The sequence below is a fragment of the Pseudophryne corroboree genome, chromosome 3 (assembly GCF_028390025.1).
Source record: "Pseudophryne corroboree isolate aPseCor3 chromosome 3, aPseCor3.hap2, whole genome shotgun sequence".
Taxonomy (NCBI): Eukaryota; Metazoa; Chordata; class Amphibia; order Anura; family Myobatrachidae; genus Pseudophryne; species Pseudophryne corroboree.
In genome coordinates, this window is record NC_086446.1 from 369463353 (window position 1) to 369484416 (window position 21064).

Genomic DNA, 21064 nt, shown 5'->3' on the forward strand with positions numbered 1-21064 from the left:
GAATGAAATATTCTTATTAAATACTTTGTTCTTTACATAGTTGAATGTGCTGACAACAAAATCACACAAAAATGATCAATGGAAATCAAATTTATTAACCCATGGAGGTCTGGATTTGGAGTCACCCTCAAAATTAAAGTGGAAAAACACACTACAGGCTGATCCAACTTTGATGTAATGTCCTTAAAACAAGTCAAAATGAGGCTCAGTAGTGTGCGTGGCCTCCACGTGCCTGTATGACCTCCCTACAACGCCTAGGCATGCTCCTGATGAGGTGGCGGATGGTTTCCTGAGGGATCTCCTCCCAGACCTGGACTAAAGCATCCACCAACTCCTGGACAGTCTGTGGTGCAACGTGGCATTGGTGGATGGAGCGAGACATGATGTCCCAGTGTCACAACTGAGGGCCTGAGCTGACGGAAGGCAGCCTCAGTTGTAGGGGCTGAGATGTACCGGAACCTGGGAGGTTGTATCAGACCCCTGGACATGTAAGTAACATGAAGAGAAACCGCCCGAAGGCGTGACCACGACAACTTGAGTAAAAGTCAATGATATTTATTTATGACAAACTCCATGCATCACAGTAGCAGTAAAAAGTAACATAAAAATCAGCAGAGAAATAATAATACAGTTCCTGGGTACTACAGGGTGGCAGGGGCCACAGAGCTCTGGTGGTATGAGACAGTTCTTATTATCTGCAAGTTGGAAAGTCCTTACCAGGCTCAACTGTAGCAATGAGGAAAGCCCAGGGTCGTACCAGCTGGTGTTCCAGGGAAAGCTGGACTGCTGTAGATAAAATGCTGCTGTGGGTACTGGTTGGAACCAGACAGGTGTTGGCACGGAGTGGATACTGGCTTGAACCAGTTAAATAATAAATAAAGCTTGAGAGCGATGCAATGTAAATGAAATGTAGAATTTGAGAGCGGAGAAATAATAATACCGGTGGAGAGTGGTAAACTGCAGAAAGGACACCGGCCCTTTAAGAGAAGCTGTACACTGCTGGAAGCTGAGCTGGAAGCAGGTGATGTTGTAGCTGGAAACAGGTGAGTCCAGTATGGATCTGAGAGTCAGGCTACACCGCAGATGGAATGCTGGTGCGGGTCTCTATAGCAGAAGTCTGGAAACAGGAGCTGGAACCTGGAAGACATTCACAGAAGAGAGACAAACTGGAACTAGGTTTGACAACCAAAGCACTGACGCCTTCCTTGCTCAGGCACAACCTATTTATACCTGCAGCAAGGAAGGCATTGGCTAGGCAATTATGCAAATTAATAATACTGACAACGGATTGGTGGGAAAGATCAGCTGACAGAATCCAAGATGGCTGCGCCCATGCAGACACTTGGAGGGAAGTTTGGATTGTAATCCATGTGGTCTGGAAAACAGTAATGGCGGCGCCGGCCACCGGAGACAGGAGACGCCAGGCTGACAGATGCACATCCAACCACGCGGACACAGCGGAGGCCGCGGCTGACGTAATCGCCACTCTGAATGCAGAAGCTCAGGGACGGCGGCGGAGGCCGCGGGAGACGCCATGCCAGATGTATAAGGCGTTACTGTGACTGCGTCCAGAGAGACAGGCGAGGATGCGGGAATGTGCACATCAGGATGACAGATGAGATCCGGTCCTGGAGCGCTGAGCCAGCCTTAGGAGGCATCTGATAGGTAAGAAATGGCGTCCAGATACCCGGATCGTGACAGCACCCCCCCCTTTAGGAGTGGCCCCAGGACACTTCTTTGGCTTTTGAGGAAACTTGGAATGGAATCTCCGGACCAAGGCTGGAGCATGGACATCAGAAGCATTGGTCCATGAACGTTCCTCAGGGCCATAACCCTTCCAGTCAATAAGATACTGAAGTTGACCGTAACGGTGACGTGAGTCCAGGATCTTGGCCACTTCATACTCAACGCCTCGTTGAGTTTGGACTTTCGGAGTTGGAGGAAGTGAGGAATGAAACCGATTCAAGATTAGCGGTTTCAACAGGGAAACATGGAATGTCCTGGGTATTTTTAAGAAAGGAGGTAACTGGAGTCTGTAAGCAACAGGATTGATGACTTGATCAATTTTAAAAGGACCGATGAAGCGAGGTGCAAACTTCATACTGGGAACTCTCAACCTCAAATTCTTCGTGGATAACCATACCCGATCACCCACCTTGAGAGCAGGAACTGCTCGACGCTTCTTATCCGCAAACTTCTTGTACCTGAACGATGCCTTGAGCAGAGCTGATCGTACGCTCTTCCAGATATTGGCAAACTGATGCAAGGTGATATCCACTGCGGGAACAGAAGTTGCTGGAAGCGGTTGGAACTCAGGGACTTTAGGGTGGAATCCAAAGTTGGTGAAGAATGGTGTTGAAGAAGATGAAGAATGATACTGGTTGTTATGACAGAACTCGGCCCAGGGAAGTAATTGAACCCAGTCATCTTGAGAGGAGGACACATAGATGCGGAGGAAGGACTCCAAGTCCTGATTCACCCTCTCAGTTTGACCATTGGTCTGAGGATGGTAAGCCGTGGAAAACTTTAGCTTGACTTGGAGGACTTGACATAAACTTCGCCAGAATTTGGCTGTGAATTGAACTCCTCGATCTGAGATAATTTCTTCTGGAAGACCGTGGAGTCGGAAGATCTCTTGTATAAATACTTGAGCCAACTTGGAAGCTGACGGAAGACCGGTGAGAGGAATGAAGTGTGCCATCTTGGTGAACCGGTCAACTACCACCCAGATGGTATTGAACTTGTTGCACATGGGCAAATCTGTAATAAAATCCATCGACAAATGGGTCCATGGTCGACGGGGAACAGATAGTGGAACCAGTTGCCCCGCAGGCGACTGGCGGGATACTTTATGTTGGGCACACTTTGGGCAAGATGCAATAAACTCCAAAACGTCCTTTTTCAGAGTTGGCCACCAATAGGACCTAGAGATAAACTCCAGGGTTTTTTGGATACCTGTATGTCCGGCAAAGCGGGAAGCATGGGTTCATCTTTAGTTGGTGACAGTTGGCGAGGAGGAGGAGCAGAAGATTTTGGAGCAGATGATCTTCCACGCTCAGTTGCTCTCTCTCTGAAACGTAAGTCAACTTTTGTACAAAGTGAGATTAGCTCATCTAACTTGGAGGGTAAGTCTCTGGTAGCTAACTCATCTTTAATACGCTCGGATAAACCATGCCAGAATGCAGCATACAGGGCCTCGTCGTTCCATGCCAGTTCAGATGCCAGGATCTGGAACTGTATAAGATATTGTCCTACAGTATGTGATCCCTGGCATAAACGGAGAATCTCAGACGAAGCTGAAGTTACCCGGCCTGGCTCGTCGAAGATGCGCCTGAATGTTGACACGAATGCAGTGTAAGAAGATAGCAGGGTGTCGGACCTCTCCCATAACGGTGATGCCCAGTCAAGGGCTGAGCCACTGAGAAGTGAGATGATGTAGGCAATTTTTGTACGGTCACTGGGAAAATTGCCAGGTTGTAGCTCAAACTGAATCTCACACTGGTTGAGAAATCCCCTGCAGAGTCTTGGAGATCCGTCAAATTTTGCTGGCGTTGGAAGATGAAGACGTGGAGCAGAAACGGGTAAGGTGGGTGGGGTTATAGTTGGAGTCACTGTGGTTGACGCCCCAGATGCGCCTGATCCACGGAGAGTTGTCTGAATCCCATCCAGCCGAGTAGAGAGATCCTGGAGACAGCGGATGATGTGGCCCTGTGCAGCCTCCTGATGTTCAAGTCGGGCTGCCAGTTCTTGCATCGGCCTGGCCGCTTGATCCTGGTCTCCGGCTGGATTCATTAGGTCAGTGCTTACTGTCACAACTGAGGGCCTGAGCTGACGGAAGGCAGCCTCAGTTGTAGGGGCTGAGATGTACCGGAACCTGGGAGGTTGTATCAGACCCCTGGACATGTAAGTAACATGAAGAGAAACCGCCCGAAGGCGTGACCACGACAACTTGAGTAAAAGTCAATGATATTTATTTATGACAAACTCCATGCATCACAGTAGCAGTAAAAAGTAACATAAAAATCAGCAGAGAAATAATAATACAGTTCCTGGGTACTACAGGGTGGCAGGGGCCACAGAGCTCTGGTGGTATGAGACAGTTCTTATTATCTGCAAGTTGGAAAGTCCTTACCAGGCTCAACTGTAGCAATGAGGAAAGCCCAGGGTCGTACCAGCTGGTGTTCCAGGGAAAGCTGGACTGCTGTAGATAAAATGCTGCTGTGGGTACTGGTTGGAACCAGACAGGTGTTGGCACGGAGTGGATACTGGCTGGAACCAGTTAAATAATAAATAAAGCTTGAGAGCGATGCAATGTAAATGAAATGTAGAATTTGAGAGCGGAGAAATAATAATACCGGTGGAGAGTGGTAAACTGCAGAAAGGACACCGGCCCTTTAAGAGAAGCTGTACACTGCTGGAAGCTGAGCTGGAAGCAGGTGATGTTGTAGCTGGAAACAGGTGAGTCCAGTATGGATCGGAGAGTCAGGCTACACCGCAGATGGAATGCTGGTGCGGGTCTCTATAGCAGAAGTCTGGAAACAGGAGCTGGAACCTGGAAGACATTCACAGAAGAGAGACAAACTGGAACTAGGTTTGACAACCAAAGCACTGACGCCTTCCTTGCTCAGGCACAACCTATTTATACCTGCAGCAAGGAAGGCATTGGCTAGGCAATTATGCAAATTAATAATACTGACAACGGATTGGTGGGAAAGATCAGCTGACAGAATCCAAGATGGCTGCGCCCATGCAGACACTTGGAGGGAAGTTTGGATTGTAATCCATGTGGTCTGGAAAACAGTAATGGCGGCGCCGGCCACCGGAGACAGGAGACGCCAGGCTGACAGATGCACATCCAACCACGCGGACACAGCGGAGGCCGCGGCTGACGTAATCGCCACTCTGAATGCAGAAGCTCAGGGACGGCGGCGGAGGCCGCGGGAGACGCCATGCCAGATGTATAAGGCGTTACTGTGACTGCGTCCAGAGAGACAGGCGAGGATGCGGGAATGTGCACATCAGGGTGACAGATGGGATCCGGTCCTGGAGCGCTGAGCCAGCCTTAGGAGGCATCTGATAGGTAAGAAATGGCGTCCAGATACCCGGATCGTGACACCCAGATGTGCTCAATTGGATTCAGGTCTGGGGAACGGGCGGGCCAGTCCATAGCATCAATGCCTTCGTCTTGCAGGAACTGCTGACACACTCCAGCCACATGAGGTCTAGCATTGTCTTACATTAGGAGGAACCCAGGGCCAACCGCACCAGCATATGGTCTCACAAGGGGTCTGAGGATCTCATCTCGGTACCTAATGACAGTCAGGCTACCTCTGGTGAGCACATGGAGGGCTGTGCGGTCCCCCAAAGAAATGCCACCCCACACCATTACTGACCCACTGCCAAACCGGTCATGCTGGAGGATGTTGCAGGCAGCAGAACGTTCTCCTTGGTGCCTCCAGACTCTGTCACGTCTGTCACGTGCTCAGTGAGAACCTGATTTCATCTGTGAAGAGCACAGGGCGCCAGTGGCGAATTTGCCAATCTTGGTGTTCTCTGGCAAATGCTAAACGTCCTGCACGGTGTTGGGCTGTAAGCACAACCCCCACCTGTGGGCGTCGGGCCCTCATACCACCCTCATGGAGTCTGTTTCTGATCGTTTGAGTAGACACATGCACATTTGTGGCTTGCTGGAGGTCATATTGCAGGGCTCTGGCAGTGCTCCTCCTGTGCCTCCTTGCACAAAGGCGGAGGTAGTGGTCCTGCTGCTGGGTTGTTGCCCTCCTACGACCTCCTCCACGTCTCCTGATGTACTGGCCTGTCTCCTGGTAGCGCCTCCATGCTCTGGGCACTACGCTGACAGACACAGCAAACCTTCTTGCCACAGCTCGCATTGATGTGCCATCCTGGATGAGCTGCACTACCTGAGCCACTTGTGTGAGTTGTAGGGAGGTCATACAGGCACGTGGAGGCTCATTTTGACTTGTTTTAAGGACATTACATCAAAGTTGGATCAGCCTTTAGTGTGTTTTTCCACTTTAATTTTGAGGGTGACTCCAAATCCAGACCTCCATGGGTTGATAAACTTGATTTCCATTGATAATTTTTGTGTGATTTTGTTGTCAGCACATTCAACTATGTAAAGAACAAAGTATTTAATAAGAATATTTCATTCATTCAGATCTAGAATGTGTTATTTTAGTGTTCCCTTTATTTTTTTGAGCAGTGTATATATATATATGTATATATATAATCATCAAAAAGGTTTTGCTGCTGCAGCAGCACTGTGCACAGTACAATGTGCATTTACATATAACATCTCCATTCTATTCCACTTATCCTCACTGTCTCAGATTCAATCTCTGACCCATATCAAATCTAACAATATTTCCAACAACCTCCCTGTTCCCAGTTGTATCCCATATGTTCCCAGCAATATCCTATAACTGATTTATTTGTATTGCAGTTAATATGACCATTTAACATTATAAATCTCTTAAAATGTCATGTGCTTTCATGACAGGTCTAATTTGACTGAATACAATTCTCCCATTGCTCAGCTCTGTGGATATGCTGGGGATTAATAAATGTACTGTATACTCACTGTATATGATAGTAATTGAAAATGATTGCTTATTTTACATAGCTATTTATCCATAGATTTTGCAGGGAGCCATAAAACAATTCTATGTGTCAGCTTCACTTAACAATAATTAAAAATAACTGCTATTTTTCTAGTGATTGTATTCATGCCTCAGAGGCATAGGATGATGAGATAAAAGTATCCCATTTAGAAACAAGACATTTCAAGATTAAGGGTCTGATTTATCACCATCCGCATCAGGTGATAATGTCGGCCAAACTCTCAATGCGATAGTTGAGTACATCGCATAGATGTATCAATTATCGCATGCAGGGACAGAGCTTGCAAGAAAGCTCTGTCCCTGCGATGACTCTCCGCAGCATAATCGGGGTATGCCGGGATCCCACTTTCGCGACTACCCCGACACCGCAAAGAGTCCCCCCTGGTGATTTATATTTACTAGTCCCAGGAGGATCTGCTGCTTCCAGGAGGCTGCTGGAGCCGGATCCTGCATCTGTGCTGTGACCCCCGGTGCTGTAAAGTGAGCTGTCGCTTTGCAGCGTCACTTTACTGCACAGGGGTCACAGCGCAGCACATGGAGGCCCTGGTACCTGGCAGCGCTCACCAGAGCACCAATCCCCGGCTCCTGGACAGGTAAGTATGATTTTCTTTTTTCTTTTTTTTAAGTGAACAGCTTGTGTGTCCATCGGACACATAGAACTGATCACCAGAGCCCGGTCCCGCACAGCTTTCTCTGCCGAGGGGCAGAGAAAGCTGTGCAAAAGGCTGCATATCGCTGTGCTGCTCCGTGATTATGCCAGATGGAGCTGGTGTTATTATCTCAGGGCTCACGGCAGTGTTTCTTTTTTTTTTTAGTAAATTTGCCCATATCGCATTTCCCATTGTAAGTATGGGAAATGCGATGTGGGTTACTAAAGAAATGGCAATTAAAGAGTTTGGAGCATTTTTTTACGAAAGCTGCTCCAAGAACACTTTAATACATTTGAGTGATACTAAAATAATATGAAAAGGGTGTGAAAACACCCTTTTTCACATTATTTTAGTAAAAATGTTAATAAATAGGCCCCCAAATCACAAGAAATTACGCAGAAAACAAAAAATGTAAATAAGGTTAATGCAGGTAACACTCGGCTTTCTCTAAGCAGACAGTATTACAGTGTTTCTCTGGGAAACAGAAGTAGGCATACAATCTGAGCTTGTATTACAATCTGAATTTGATTTCTCAGTCCCAGAGGCTCCTATGTACACTGCTAACTCATTCTGCATTCAAAATATTAGTCTCTGTACACATCAGACACACTGGGGCATTTCAGAGGGTTCACTACGGCTGGCCGGCGGTCGGGCTCCCGGCGACCAGCATCCCGGCGCCGGGAGCCCGACCGCCGGCTTACCGACAGCTTGGCGAGCGCAAATGAGCCCCTTGCGGGCTCGCTGCGCTCGCCACGCTACGGGCACGGTGGCGCGCTACGCGCGCCACACTATTTTATTCTCCCTCTATGGGGGTCGTGGACCCCCACGAGGGAAAATAATTGTCGGTATTCCGGCTGTCGGGCTCCCGGCGCCGGTATACTGAGCGCCGGGAGCCCGACCGCCGGCAAACAGAAGACCACCCATTTCAGAGCCTGCTGGCTAATAAAGACAGACACAGAAATGAAAAAGAATGTAAAACAGAAACATTCCTGCCTCCCACCTTATCTCCCAATACTACATAATGTAATGGAAATTCTCCAATAAAGAAAATATCACAAGAGTAAACACAACTAACCTTGGTGATCACTTGAACACTATAACTAAAATAGAGCCTGGAGGGACGCGTATTGAATAACCAGGGCTGTTTCTAGCCAATTTGGCTCCCAGTGCGAGATTTAAAAATGCGCCCCCCCATGACATAAAAAAATGTGTCGTCCCCCCCCCCACACACACACACCTAGATAAAAAAACAAAACGTGCGCGCGCACCCGGCAAGGGGGCGTGGCCTCATCTAAATGGGTGTGGTCTCATTTAAATGGGCATGGCCTCGTCTGAAAAGACTACCTCTCAAACCAGTTTTTGACCCTGCTCCAACAGATCACGACCACCACGGGGGAAAAAAATTCTACCATATTAAGCCCCACACAGTAATGCCCCCTGCACCATATTATGCCAGAGAGAATACTTACAGAGGCGATTACCGCTCTTCGGCCCGCCTCACCAGTCGCTCCTCGCGCCGGCCTTTCCCTCTTCCTAACTTGGATCCCCCTCTGTACTCCGCTCGGGGGGGGGGGAGTTTCGCGGAGTGACGGGGTTGCATCGTGATGTAACGACGCAACCGCGCCATTCCGTGAAACTCCGCCCCCCGAGCGGGTTACTCAGGGAGAAATAGGAGGGGAAGCAGGGAGCCACAGTTAGTGCCGCGGCGGGCGCCCAGTGCGGTTGCACTGCTCGCCTGCCCCAAGAAACGGCCCTGTGAATAACCCTGCAATAAAATAACAACTTATCTTTCAAGCATAATAAATATGAGAATGAAGCATGTAATGGGCAGTTATCTGAATTATATATTAAAAACAACAATAAAAATGTTTAAATACCCCAGTTTGTTTGCTGCCTTCTCTGTGCTACAATATTTATGTAAAGTCAAGTTCTGATGTTATAACCTTAAATTAAGAAGCATTACTGGTCAGCTTTGTGCAGATGGGCTAAACAAGATTAATATGTCAAGAGCAATATGATACCATAAGTTATGACAGATATAAAACAACTATTTTTCTTGCTTATTCATTAGTTTAGACAAATGAAGTATTTTAACCCATAACACCTTATTAGATATAACCTTTTAATATTCTATTATTATTAGTTTATCCTTTATTTTATATATATATATATAAATATCATAAATATAGGCAGGTACTCACATTGACAAAGGGGCATACTTGGCCCAGAGACGTTGGCATCCTTACCATGTTTTTTAAATACACGTAAATTTCCTTTACCAGACTCGTTTCAGAAATATCTTCTTTGTATTATTCTAATAATTTTTATAGAAAAACCTCTGGAGTGAAAATTCTGCCTCCCCTGTCTACCTTTTCTACACATCTCTGGTCAACACTCACCAAATTTCCAGCAGTATATACTGCTGCAGCTGTGTATAATGCCCACATTAACCCTTGGGCTCTGGTACTAGCCATTGCCTCCACAGCCATTTACCCTACTGCACGTCCCTGTCCTGTATATACATTGTGGCAATATCAATATAGATGGTAGTAGTGAGCCATGGATTTAGTGTGGGGCTGGATGGATCAGTCCACACTGGGAAGAAAGTGCTGCCGTGTGCAGACAGTCCAGGAAAGAATGTGGAAGTCAAGAGAGGCTGCCCTGAGTACAGAGCCCGGGCTGAGGCAGCCAGACGCCAAGCTAGCCCAGGCTAGCAATGCAGTGTGAGCAGGGCCAGTTCTAGACCTTGTGGCGCCAGTGCGAAGGTTTCCTTTGCCCCCCCCCCCCCCCCCAGGCAAAGTAAGGCTAATGCACTCTGATGGCATGCGCCAAAAATAGGGGTGTGGCTTCATAGGGAAGGGGCGTGGTAACAGAATAGTAGCAATTCACATTACACCGCACAGTAGTGTCCCTTATATCATGTTAGAGCCCCTTATACACGTTACGCCAGGTAGCCCCTTACACAGATTGCACCAGATAGACCCTTATAAACACTGCGACAGGTAGCCCCTTATACACACTGCGACAGGTAGCCCCTTATACACATTGCACTTATTAGGAGCCCCCCTATGCAATGCCCTCATTAGTAGTGCCCCCAGTAGTAATGCCCCCAGTGGTAATGCCCCGTAATTATGTGTCCTGTAGTTATGCCCCCAGTAGTTCTGTCCCCAGTAGAGATGCCCCCTGTAGTTATGCCCCCAGTAGTTATACCCCCAGTAGAGATGTCCCCATTAGAGATGCCCCTTGTAGTTATGCCTCCAATAGAGATGTCCCCAGTAGATGTGCCCCCAGTAGAGATGCCACTAGTATATATGCCCCCATTAGATATGCTACCTGTAGTTATGCCCCCAATAGAGATGTCCCCAGAAGAGATGCCCCCAGTAGATATGCCCCCTGTAGTTATGCCCTCAATAGAGATGCCCCCAGTAGAGATGCCACTAGTATCTATGCCCCCATTAGATATGCTCCCTGTAGTTATGTCCCCAATAAAGATGCCACAAGTATATATGCCCCCAGTAGATATGCTCCCTGTACTTATGCCCCCAATAGAGATGCCCCCAGTATATATGCCCTCAGTAGAGATGTCCCCAGTAGAGATACCCCCATTAGATATGCTCCCTGTAGTTATGCCCCCAATAGAGATGCCCCCAGTAGATATGTCCCCTGTAGTTATGCCCCCAATAGAGATGTCCCCAGTAGATGTGCCCCCAGTAGAGATGCCCCCTAGTAGCGCTGCTTACACACAAAAAAAGAATAATAAAAAAAATACAATACTCACCAAGCCCCGCTCCTGCTTCCGGACTGCTGCCCTCCGTCTGGCCGCCCGCTCCTCGTATCTGTGGGAGAGACGTCATGATGTCTCTCCCATAGCGCCCCACACTGCCTAAGCCGGAGCTCAGGAGTGAGCTCCGGCCTCCAGCTGGCGCTGAAGGGAAGGTGCCGGCTGCACCCAGGTGCAGGTGGGTGGCAGGTGCCTGTGGGGTAAATGTGGCTGCGCCCTAGGCCACAGCACTCCAGTCATCCGCCCAGCTTGCCCGCGTCCAGAACAGCTCCTCCTGACATTTACTAAGCAGTGATAAGAGCGGAGGGTTCTGTCAGTATCTGCAGATGGAATGAAAGGAAAAAGCAGGGCAGCAACCAGGTGTGTGGAGAAGAAAATAAAGGTAGGAAAATAAGAGTACCAGACTGCTAAACAGCTATAGGGAAGGATCATGGGGTGTGCATATGTGGCTGCTGAATAAGGGCTGAGAGAGGGAAGCAAGGATGGAGCAACACAGGGGGTGAGAGAGAAATGGAATGAGTGGAGCAGGGGTTGAGTGAAGGAAGCAGGAAGTGATAAATGCTGGGGGGACCATGTGGTGAGAGACATATGGAGAGAGTGAGAGGTGCAGGGGCTGAGAGTGAAGTGGGGGGGGGAGGGTGAGAGACGGTTGGAGAGAGTAAGAGGTGCAGGGGTGAGAGATAGATGAGAGAGAGGTGTAGGGACTGAATGATGGAAGCGGGAGTGAGAAATGCAGTGGCAGGTCCTAAGACGTTAGCAGGGGGGTGAGAGGGTCAGGCGGTGAGAGGGATGGAATGAGTAAGAGGTGCAGGGGCTGAGTGAACAAAGCAGGGAGTAAGATGCGGGGGTGAGAAGGAAGCAGGCCCTGAGAGGGTAGCAGGGAGTGAGAGGACCAGGGGGTGAGAGAGAGGGACGTGAGAGGTTCAGGGGACAAATAAAAGAGAAGCATGTGATAAGACACAAAGGAGCGATAGAGTTACCTGGGATGAAGATATTGGCACATGAGGAGAGTGACAAAGGAAACAGGTAAGGAACAAAGGGGGTAATTCCAAGTTGATCGCAGCAGGACATTTTTTAGCAGTTGGGCAAAACCATGTGCACTGCAGGGGAGGCAGATATAACATGTGCAGAAAGTGGTAGATTTGGGTGGGTTATTTTATTTCTGTGCAGGGTAAATACTGGCAACTTTTTTTTACACTGCAAATTAGATTGCAGATTGAACACACCACACCCAAATCTAACTCTCTCTGCACATGTTTTATCTGCCTCCCCTGCAGTGCACATGGTTTTGCCCAACTGCTAAAAAAATTCCTGCTGCGATCAACTTGGAATTACCCCCAGAGGGTATACATTAGAGATATATATTGTAGGAACCTTTGATACTTTGAGGTAAGATGAAAACATGGCAAATAGCCTTACATCATATATGTTTTATATATGGTATGGTATGCCGGCGGTCGGGCTCCCAGCGACCAGCATACCGGCGCCGGGTGCCCGACCGGCTTACCGACAGTGTGGCGAGTGCAAATGAGCCCCTTGCGGGCACGGTGGCACGCTACGCTATTTTATTCACCCTCCAGGGGGGTCGTGGACCCCACGAGGGAGAATAAGTGTCGGTATGCCGGCTGACGGGATTCCGGCGCCGGTATACTGTGCGCCGGGATCCCGACAGCCGGCATACTGAAGACCACCCTTATATACAGCTGGTAAAATAAGTATTGAACACATCAACATTTTTCTCAGTAAATATATTTGTAATAGGGCTATTGTAATGAAATTTTCACCAAATGTCAGCAACAACCCATGCAATCCACACATGCAAAGAACTCAAACCAGAGATGTCCATAAATTAGGTTATGTGTAATAATGTGAAGTGACACAGGGAAAAAGTATTGAACATGCTTACTGAAATTCATTGACTACTTCGTACAAAGGGCCTAATTCAGACCTAATCGCAGTAGTAAACTTTTTCTCTAATGGGCAATACCATGGTGGTCATTCCGAGTTGTTCGCTCGCTGACGATTTTCGCAGCGCAGCGATCAAGTGAAAAAATGGCAATTCTGCGCATGCGCATGGTACGCAGCGCGCATGGGCCAAGTACTTTCACACAAAACTTTGTAGTTTTACCCAAGCTCGAGCGACGTTTTTCAGTCGCTCGAGTGATCGTAGTATGATTGACAGGAAGTTGGTGTTTCTGGGCGGCATCTCGGAGTTTTCAGGGAGCGTGCTAAAAAACGCAGGCGTGCCAAGCAAAAACGCAGGAGTGGCTGGAGAAATGGGGGAGTGGCTGGCCGAACGCAGGGCGTGTTTGTGACGTCAAACCAGGAACTAAACAGACTGCATTCATCGCAAGATAGGAGTAGGTCTGGAGCTACTCAGAAACGGCATGACATTTTTTAGTAGCAATTCTGCTAAGCTAAGATACACTCCCAGAGGGCGGCGACCCAGCGTGTGCAATGCTGCTAAAAACAGCTAGCGAGCGATCAACTCGGAATGAGGGCCCATGTGCACAGCAGGTGGGGCACATGTAACGTGCAGAGAGAGTTAGATTTGGGTGGTGTGTGTTCAATCTGCAATCTAAATTGCAGTGTAAAAATAAAGCAGCCAGTATTTAACCTGCACAGAAACAAAATAACCCACCCAAATCTAACTCTCTCTGCACATGTTATATCTGCCCCACCTGCAGTGCACATGGTTTTGCCCATTAGAGAAAAAGTTTGCTACTGCGATCAGGTCAGAATTAGGCCCAAAAGCCTTCGCTGGTAAAGACAGCTTGAAGACGCCTTCTGAATTACATGCATTGCTCAGGTGTCATTTTGCCCGCGTCTATGAACTCTTATCTTTAGTACTTTCCATAGATTTTCATTTGGATTTAAGTCAGGTAATTGGCTGGGCCATAAACTTCACACGTCAGATGCATCCACACGCCACTCAAGCACACTTATCCTAATAAATAAAGACACAACACCGTAATTGGCGTGAAAGGGGTCAGCTTTTTATTTTGACTGAGAGGAAGGCCTATTAATACTAAAACTAAAAATGCAGACTTCCCTCTCTAACTAAGGTGGCGGGGAGAAGAACGGTTAAGCATGATAAACAACTTAATAAGGGTGATTCAAAATGATATGACAAAATAGAGCAATAAACATGTGTGTGAGGGGGGCCTTCTGCCCCAGATGTTCCGGGATCGGCCTGCTGCCTCCATCCCGGGCAATAAAAACATATGTGTGAGGGGGCCTTCTGCCCCAGATGTTCCGGGATCGGCCTCCTGCCTCCATCCCAGACATCGGAATTCCAAAATCCAAGGCTAGGGGTCGACCTTCTGCCACTACCCCTGCCCACCAACAGTTGTAGGGACGGAGGTACGCTCCGCCCCTATGGGGTAAAAAATTGGGCCTCCGGCCCCGATATCCACACATGTTTATGGTCCATCATATGGGCCACCAGGTACGGTGGTGCCCATAAATTAATACTAAGACTATAATAATACCCAAAAGTTCACCCGAAGTTACTAACAATAAAGTCCTTAAGTTAAACTAAAATAACCGTTCAGAAACTGGCCACCAAAAGCCGACACAAGTAACCCCAGAGGGGCAACAAAACAAAACAATTCCCCAGGGCGGGAGGGTGGGTCATGAAAAAAACTGGAAGAGGCAGAATGCCCTAAGTCTGAAGACTATATGTATGCCAGACCAGCCCCTATACAGAATCCAGCCAATCACAATCCAGGCAGTTTTCCTTAAGTTCCTCCCACAAAAAACTGTAACCCCTTCCGTGCCAGCGTGTTGCCTGAAGAGGCGTGCCGCAAGCCCAGACGGCGAGTTTATGCTGCTGTCGGCCACATTCATGACCTACGCAGTCTTAAACTTCACACGTCAGATGCATCCGCACGCCACTCAAGCACACTTATCCTAATAAATAAAGACACAACACCGTAATTGGCGTGAAAGGGGTCAGCTTTTTATTTTGACTGAGAGGAAGGCCTATTAATACTAAAACTAAAAATGCAGACTTCCCTCTCTAACTAAGGTGGCGGGGAGAAGAACGGTTAAGCATGATAAACAACTTAATAAGGGTGATTCAAAATGATATGACAAAATAGAGCAATAAACATGTGTGTGAGGGGGGCCTTCTGCCCCAGATGTTCCGGGATCGGCCTGCTGCCTCCATCCCGGGCAATAAAAACATATGTGTGAGGGGGCCTTCTGCCCCAGATGTTCCGGGATCGGCCTCCTGCCTCCATCCCAGACATCGGAATTCCAAAATCCAAGGCTAGGGGTCGACCTTCTGCCACTACCCCTGCCCACCAACAGTTGTAGGGACGGAGGTACGCTCCGCCCCTATGGGGTAAAAAATTGGGCCTCCGGCCCCGATATCCACACATGTTTATGGTCCATCATATGGGCCACCAGGTACGGTGGTGCCCATAAATTAATACTAAGACTATAATAATACCCAAAAGTTCACCCGAAGTTACTAACAATAAAGTCCTTAAGTTAAACTAAAATAACCGTTCAGAAACCGGCCAACTGCCAGGTTACCAACCTGCCACCGCCACCTGAACCGAAAAAACCCACTCACTAATCAAAGCAGAACACAAAGAAAACTAAACTCAACCCAAACTGAATAAAACAGAACACAAAGCTACGGCCGACTAGCCATATAAAGCGTGGGTCTAGCCGCCTTCCTGCAAAAGAAGGGTGTGACTGAGGGTAATAAATGAAAATGGTATAGAGAAAATGGGTAACCTAACCTAAACTCACCCCAAACTAAATAAAACAGAACACAAAGCTACGGCCGACAAGCCATACAAAGCGTGGGTCTAGCCGCCTTCCTGCAAAAGAAGGGTGTGACTGAGGGTAGTAAATTAAATATGTTATGGAGAAAATTGGGTAACCTAACCTGCGGCCCTAACAGAGGTGGGGAAGGGGGGGGGTCGCCCAATTTGACTTGAGGCAAAAACGCAAAACTTCGTCAGCCGACAAAAGCCGTAATTAAAACCAACGATAAAACAAAAATTCCTCAAGGCCCCCGCAATCGCAAAGTGCAACTGCGACGAGCGGCTAGTCCTCAAAGGGGCGCACTGGGAGGAAAAAGGCCTGATATAGCGTCTGACTGCACCAGACCTCCACCTACCCAGTGCCCGGACGTCGACTTCGGACCAACCCGCCGCAGCGGCTGCTAACGCAGCGCCGATGCGGAAAGAGTGAGTCCCATAGTCGGCCGGAGATAGACCCAGGTATCAAAGACAACGTCCCAAAACTGACTGGAATTGATATCTGGTCAACGGGGAGCCGTCACAATGGACGAGCCACCCGGTGGGCGTTGGAGGCTGTACGGACGAATAAGCCTGGGCTGCGGCGACCGGACAAATGCCCCGCGCACGAGCCTGACCCATTCGAACCCACAGCCCCCCCCGATGGCTACGTCAGTCTTGGAGCGCTGAATCCGACACCACGAACCGTCGGGGTATGCGACGATGTGGGCCGCCAGCATGGGCGAGGCAAAAGTCCGAGAGACGGACACCAGCTCATCCATCCTGAACGCACCGTGGAAGGCCATGGTAAAGGCCGCCACAAAGAGGCAAACCATGTATACCCGTATGGTACCCCGTATCCTCGTATCGTGAGCGCTGGATCTTACACCCCAAACCGTCGGGGCGTACTTCGACGACTTTTATGAACTGAAAGGAAGGTCAATTAAATCTAAACTGGGATGAAAAAAGCCCCTCTCTAACAAAGGGACGATTGACCTATTAATCACACATAGCAGAAAGCGGAGAGCGCATGAAAATAAAATATCACAAAAGTGTAATTGAAATAATAACCTAAATGTTGGAGGGCCTTCTGCCCCCGATATTCCGGGATCGGCCTTCTGCCACCATCCCTGAGGGCCTGCTACCCAGATGTTATGGGATCGGCCTTCTGCCACCATCCCTGAGGGCCTCCTGCCCGGATGTTCAGGGATCGGCCTTCTGCCACCATCCCTGAGGGCCTCCTGCCCGGATGTTAAGGGATCGGCCTTCTGCCACCATCCCTGAGGGCCTCCTGCCCGGATGTTCAGGGATCGGCCTTCTGCCACCATCCCAGACATCCCGAATCCAATGCAACTATGGGCAATCTGCCTTGTGAGGGGTCCTACCGCTATGGCCCCTCTCGAGAAAGTAACGACTCCACCACTCCCAAGCGGGCAGATAATCCGCGCAAGTTACAGGAGCCAAGGACCTGTGGGCTAAATCCTCCAATCCGCACACAAAAGCAGGACAGAAGTCCCCTTGGATTAGAGCTGCAGGAGCCAACTGCCGAAACCTAGTTGCTAGCTGCCGCGAGAAAGAGTATCATCAATTTCGTTACGCTCGGCCGGAACATGCGTGGCTCACAACGTAATGTCGTTCACCCCGCATGGCAAGACTATCTGTGCGAAGACCCGCAGTCCGGCAAGGGTGTGGACTCCTGCCTAAAGATGGCAAAACCCACGGCCAAATTGTCGCACCAGCAGACCACCCGCTTATTACGCAGGGCATAGCGCCAGAGCTCCACTGCGCCCCATATGGGAAAAAATATCCAGCAACAGCGAGAAACGCCAGCACCAGAGGCGGACGCGAAAAGCTTCCAGGGAGGTGGTGAAACAAACTATAAATTCGTCCCAAATCGTAAATCCTTTGAGTGCTAAACCAAGAAAATGATGCGGGCGTCTAATCCCAACTGTCGCCCGTTCCAAGTTCCTACCGAAAATCCTTACCCCTGGGGGTAATGTTGCAAGCAAAAGGAAACAGGCCCAAGAAGTAGTGAGCCTGGTGTAGAGTAAGCTTGCCCACGGCGAGCCCATAGATGATATCATCGTGAAGACGCAGCACCTTGTCCCCAAGGAGCCTACAGAGACCACCGACCATATCATCTGAATCCCGAGGGAAACAAGGAGGCTCAGGGGACCCTAGCAATGTCCTCTGCAGCAAGATAACGCAGCGAACAGAGCCAGGTGGGCCGAACTGCACCTTTCGAAGTATGCGCCAGAGAGAAAAAACCCCCACAGGGAGGCCGCGATAAATGTAGTAGCAATTATCCAGTTGAAAAACACCTAAATCGAAAAGCAAAAGGGGTGCAGCGGGAGGAGCGAAACGCTGACTGGATGTCCAAATACACGTCACCGGCCCCGGACCAAACGACCGAATGGCATCTATGGCCGAATCAAACTTTCAGATAGGTAAACGACCCTACCTGCTAATAGGGATAGCCTAATTAATCAATGATCCGAGAAGATAGGAAAGACGATTGAGTCAAGATTCGCCCACGGACTTCCTGGGCACTATGCCTCGGGGGATAATGGCCAATCCGGTAAGGGGGGGGGGTTCCCGGAAAAGGCCATCATCCAACCCGACGACACTGCAGCCGCAACCTTCTGCCGGCGCACGGCCGGAACTCCCGAGCCGGACGCAAGTTCGTACTGTAAGAATAGGGCGTCCACCGGCCGAGGGTACCGTCGCAGCCAGGGTATGAGCGCCCGTAGTCTAATTGGGGCGGGGGCTGTGGCCAGCGCCAGGTACCGCGGGTCGGAACTACCACCGTGCCCTGGAGTGGGGCAGTCCTTGATCCCGTGGCCTCCGCCACCGCTGATGCGGGAGTGCCAAAAAACGCCGCCGCCACCCCAAGCCGCATTGGGCAGTATTGAAAGCGAAGCATGAACTATGCCCTGCGCTCGATGGACTCCCTCGAAAGCTGGCAGAACGAGAGCAGGTCGTGGAGCCCAACGTCCCGAAGTACCATCGTCATAAGCGCCGGCTGAACCCTGTAGCAGCTCCGAGCACAATTCCACATACTTTTTACTGACGTTATAGATCTGCCGCCCGTGCTGTTTGAGCCGGAAGTCCTCACAGTAACGTCGCCAAGCCGACCCTTCGTACTTACGGTCCGGCACGTGTATAAGGAACTGATGGCGCACGATGTTCAAGTGTTCGTCCGGGCACGTCTGTAAGTGACACGCCGCAAAGGTAACATGTACCTAACTCAAGTCGGGTAGGAGCGCAAAGTGTCCTCGCTGCCCCGGCCCTTTTGCTTAGCCGAAAGCAAGGCTATACGAGCATCGCTAGTAAGAGCAAAATATTGACATATTGGCCCTTACAGATCCGCTCCTGGACCCAGGGCCGGAAACCCCGGTGCACTGCCGTGTTGGCACAGTGAACGGTGTCCGATGCAACCGACACATGCGTGGCGTAAGAGGTGGCATACCGGTGCTCGCGTCGTTTGCAACGCTTGACCCGGTGCAAAGCCGTAGGAGGAGGACCCACACTCTAAGGACGTGGAGGCAAGGGAAGAGTCTGCCCCAATGCCTATGCCTGTGTATACTGCGCTCGCTGGAAACCCTACGCGTACTGCGCCCCAGCTAGAGGACCGGGACTGAGTACTCGATCTCCATCCGCTTCGGGGGAGTAACGGCGCTCCCCCGGGACCAGTCAGGGTCCGATGAAGACTAACTAGCACGAGAGGGTCCTCCATCGGTCCCTGCACCCGCCGGACGACTGGTGGATGCACCGACTGACTCCGGATTCTGTTCGGCGTCCACGGCTGGTGAGTTCCCCCACCGGTCGCGTAGCCGCTGTGAGCGGGGCCGGCGGGGCGACCATGGCCCCCAAGGACCGGCGTGGCGTAAGAGATTGCACAATGTCATCCGACAAAGAAACAGTGGGCAGACCTAGTCCACCGGGATCGGAGGACAACAAGGGAGCCACTGCCGACACAACAGCGGCACAAATGGCAGACAAGACGGTGGAGACCACCAAGGGGGCAGCCGCCGGTGAAGGCGGCCGAAGATCAGACCCGACACACGAGTCGCGCACCCCACGGGAGGTTCGCAAACCACCCGTCGGGAGCAAGGACCCAGAAGATACATCACTGTCGGGCGTAACGGCGTAGCCGTCCCGCTGTAATAAAATCCTGCCATAACCGCCTACGCCGCATCCTCCGATCCCGAACATCGGCCTAAAGACGAGAAAACGGAGCCTTGTTACTGCTAGAAAGGGGGGCAGCGCAATGTTCGACGGAGGGCTGTCCGCAGCAGCATAGGAAGCAGCAGCGTGGACACGGGGGAGGGGGGGGGGGCGACTGCTCGCCACCCGCCTGAGCACACCGACCCTTATGGGGTGAGTGACGGGCAGCCGGGGCCCCTGCCCGGCAAGGGGCGCACGGCTACGTCTGGCTATAGAACTAAGCGCCGTGCGAACGACCCACGGGCGGGCGTGGCGCGACCCCTGCCGACGGGCCCTGCAAGGTCCGACGACAGCGGCAGGCCAAGAGCAGCAGAAAGGGCGGGCACGTCGTGCTGGCCAGGCGCGGGAGGGCGCGGCCGTGCTTGAGCCTGCATTTCATAATCTGCACCATCGGGGGCAGGCCTAATATGGGCCCCCTTGGTTACGAAAGGGATGGCAGCACGCGCGCGACGCATGGACCCATAATGTCCGGCTGCCGCGCGACCCCCTGCTGGAGCAGTCCAGCATGGCCTGACCTTTATTTTATTTTTTTATTTTTATTTTTTATTTTCATATATACATATATGTATAACTATATATATATATTATTATTTTTAAATTATTGTTATTTATTTATTTTTTACATATCCTAGTAAGGGGAGGGGGAGGCTGCCCCCTTGTGGCAGGGAGTTGCCGAGCGGTAGGGCTGGAGCTCTGTCCCGGCCCACGTGACTCGTGCGGCCGTCAGCTAAGTCAAGCGGTGGGTCAGGCCAGGCAAGCCACCGCAGCTGCTCCCATACCCCCGGCGCTTCGTCCCCAGCCGCAGCAAGCGGCGGGGACGGAGCGGAAAGAGAGCAAGCCACCACAATGGGTCCCTGAACTTACAACTGTGCACGGGCGGGCGGCCGAGGCCAGGCGCGCACGAACGAGGTCTCCTGAACTGCAGGCGCGGCGGGCCTACCCCGGCCTGGCCGGGCCCATTGGAGACCATGAACCGGGCGGGAGGGACCGGGCTTATATGTAAGTACA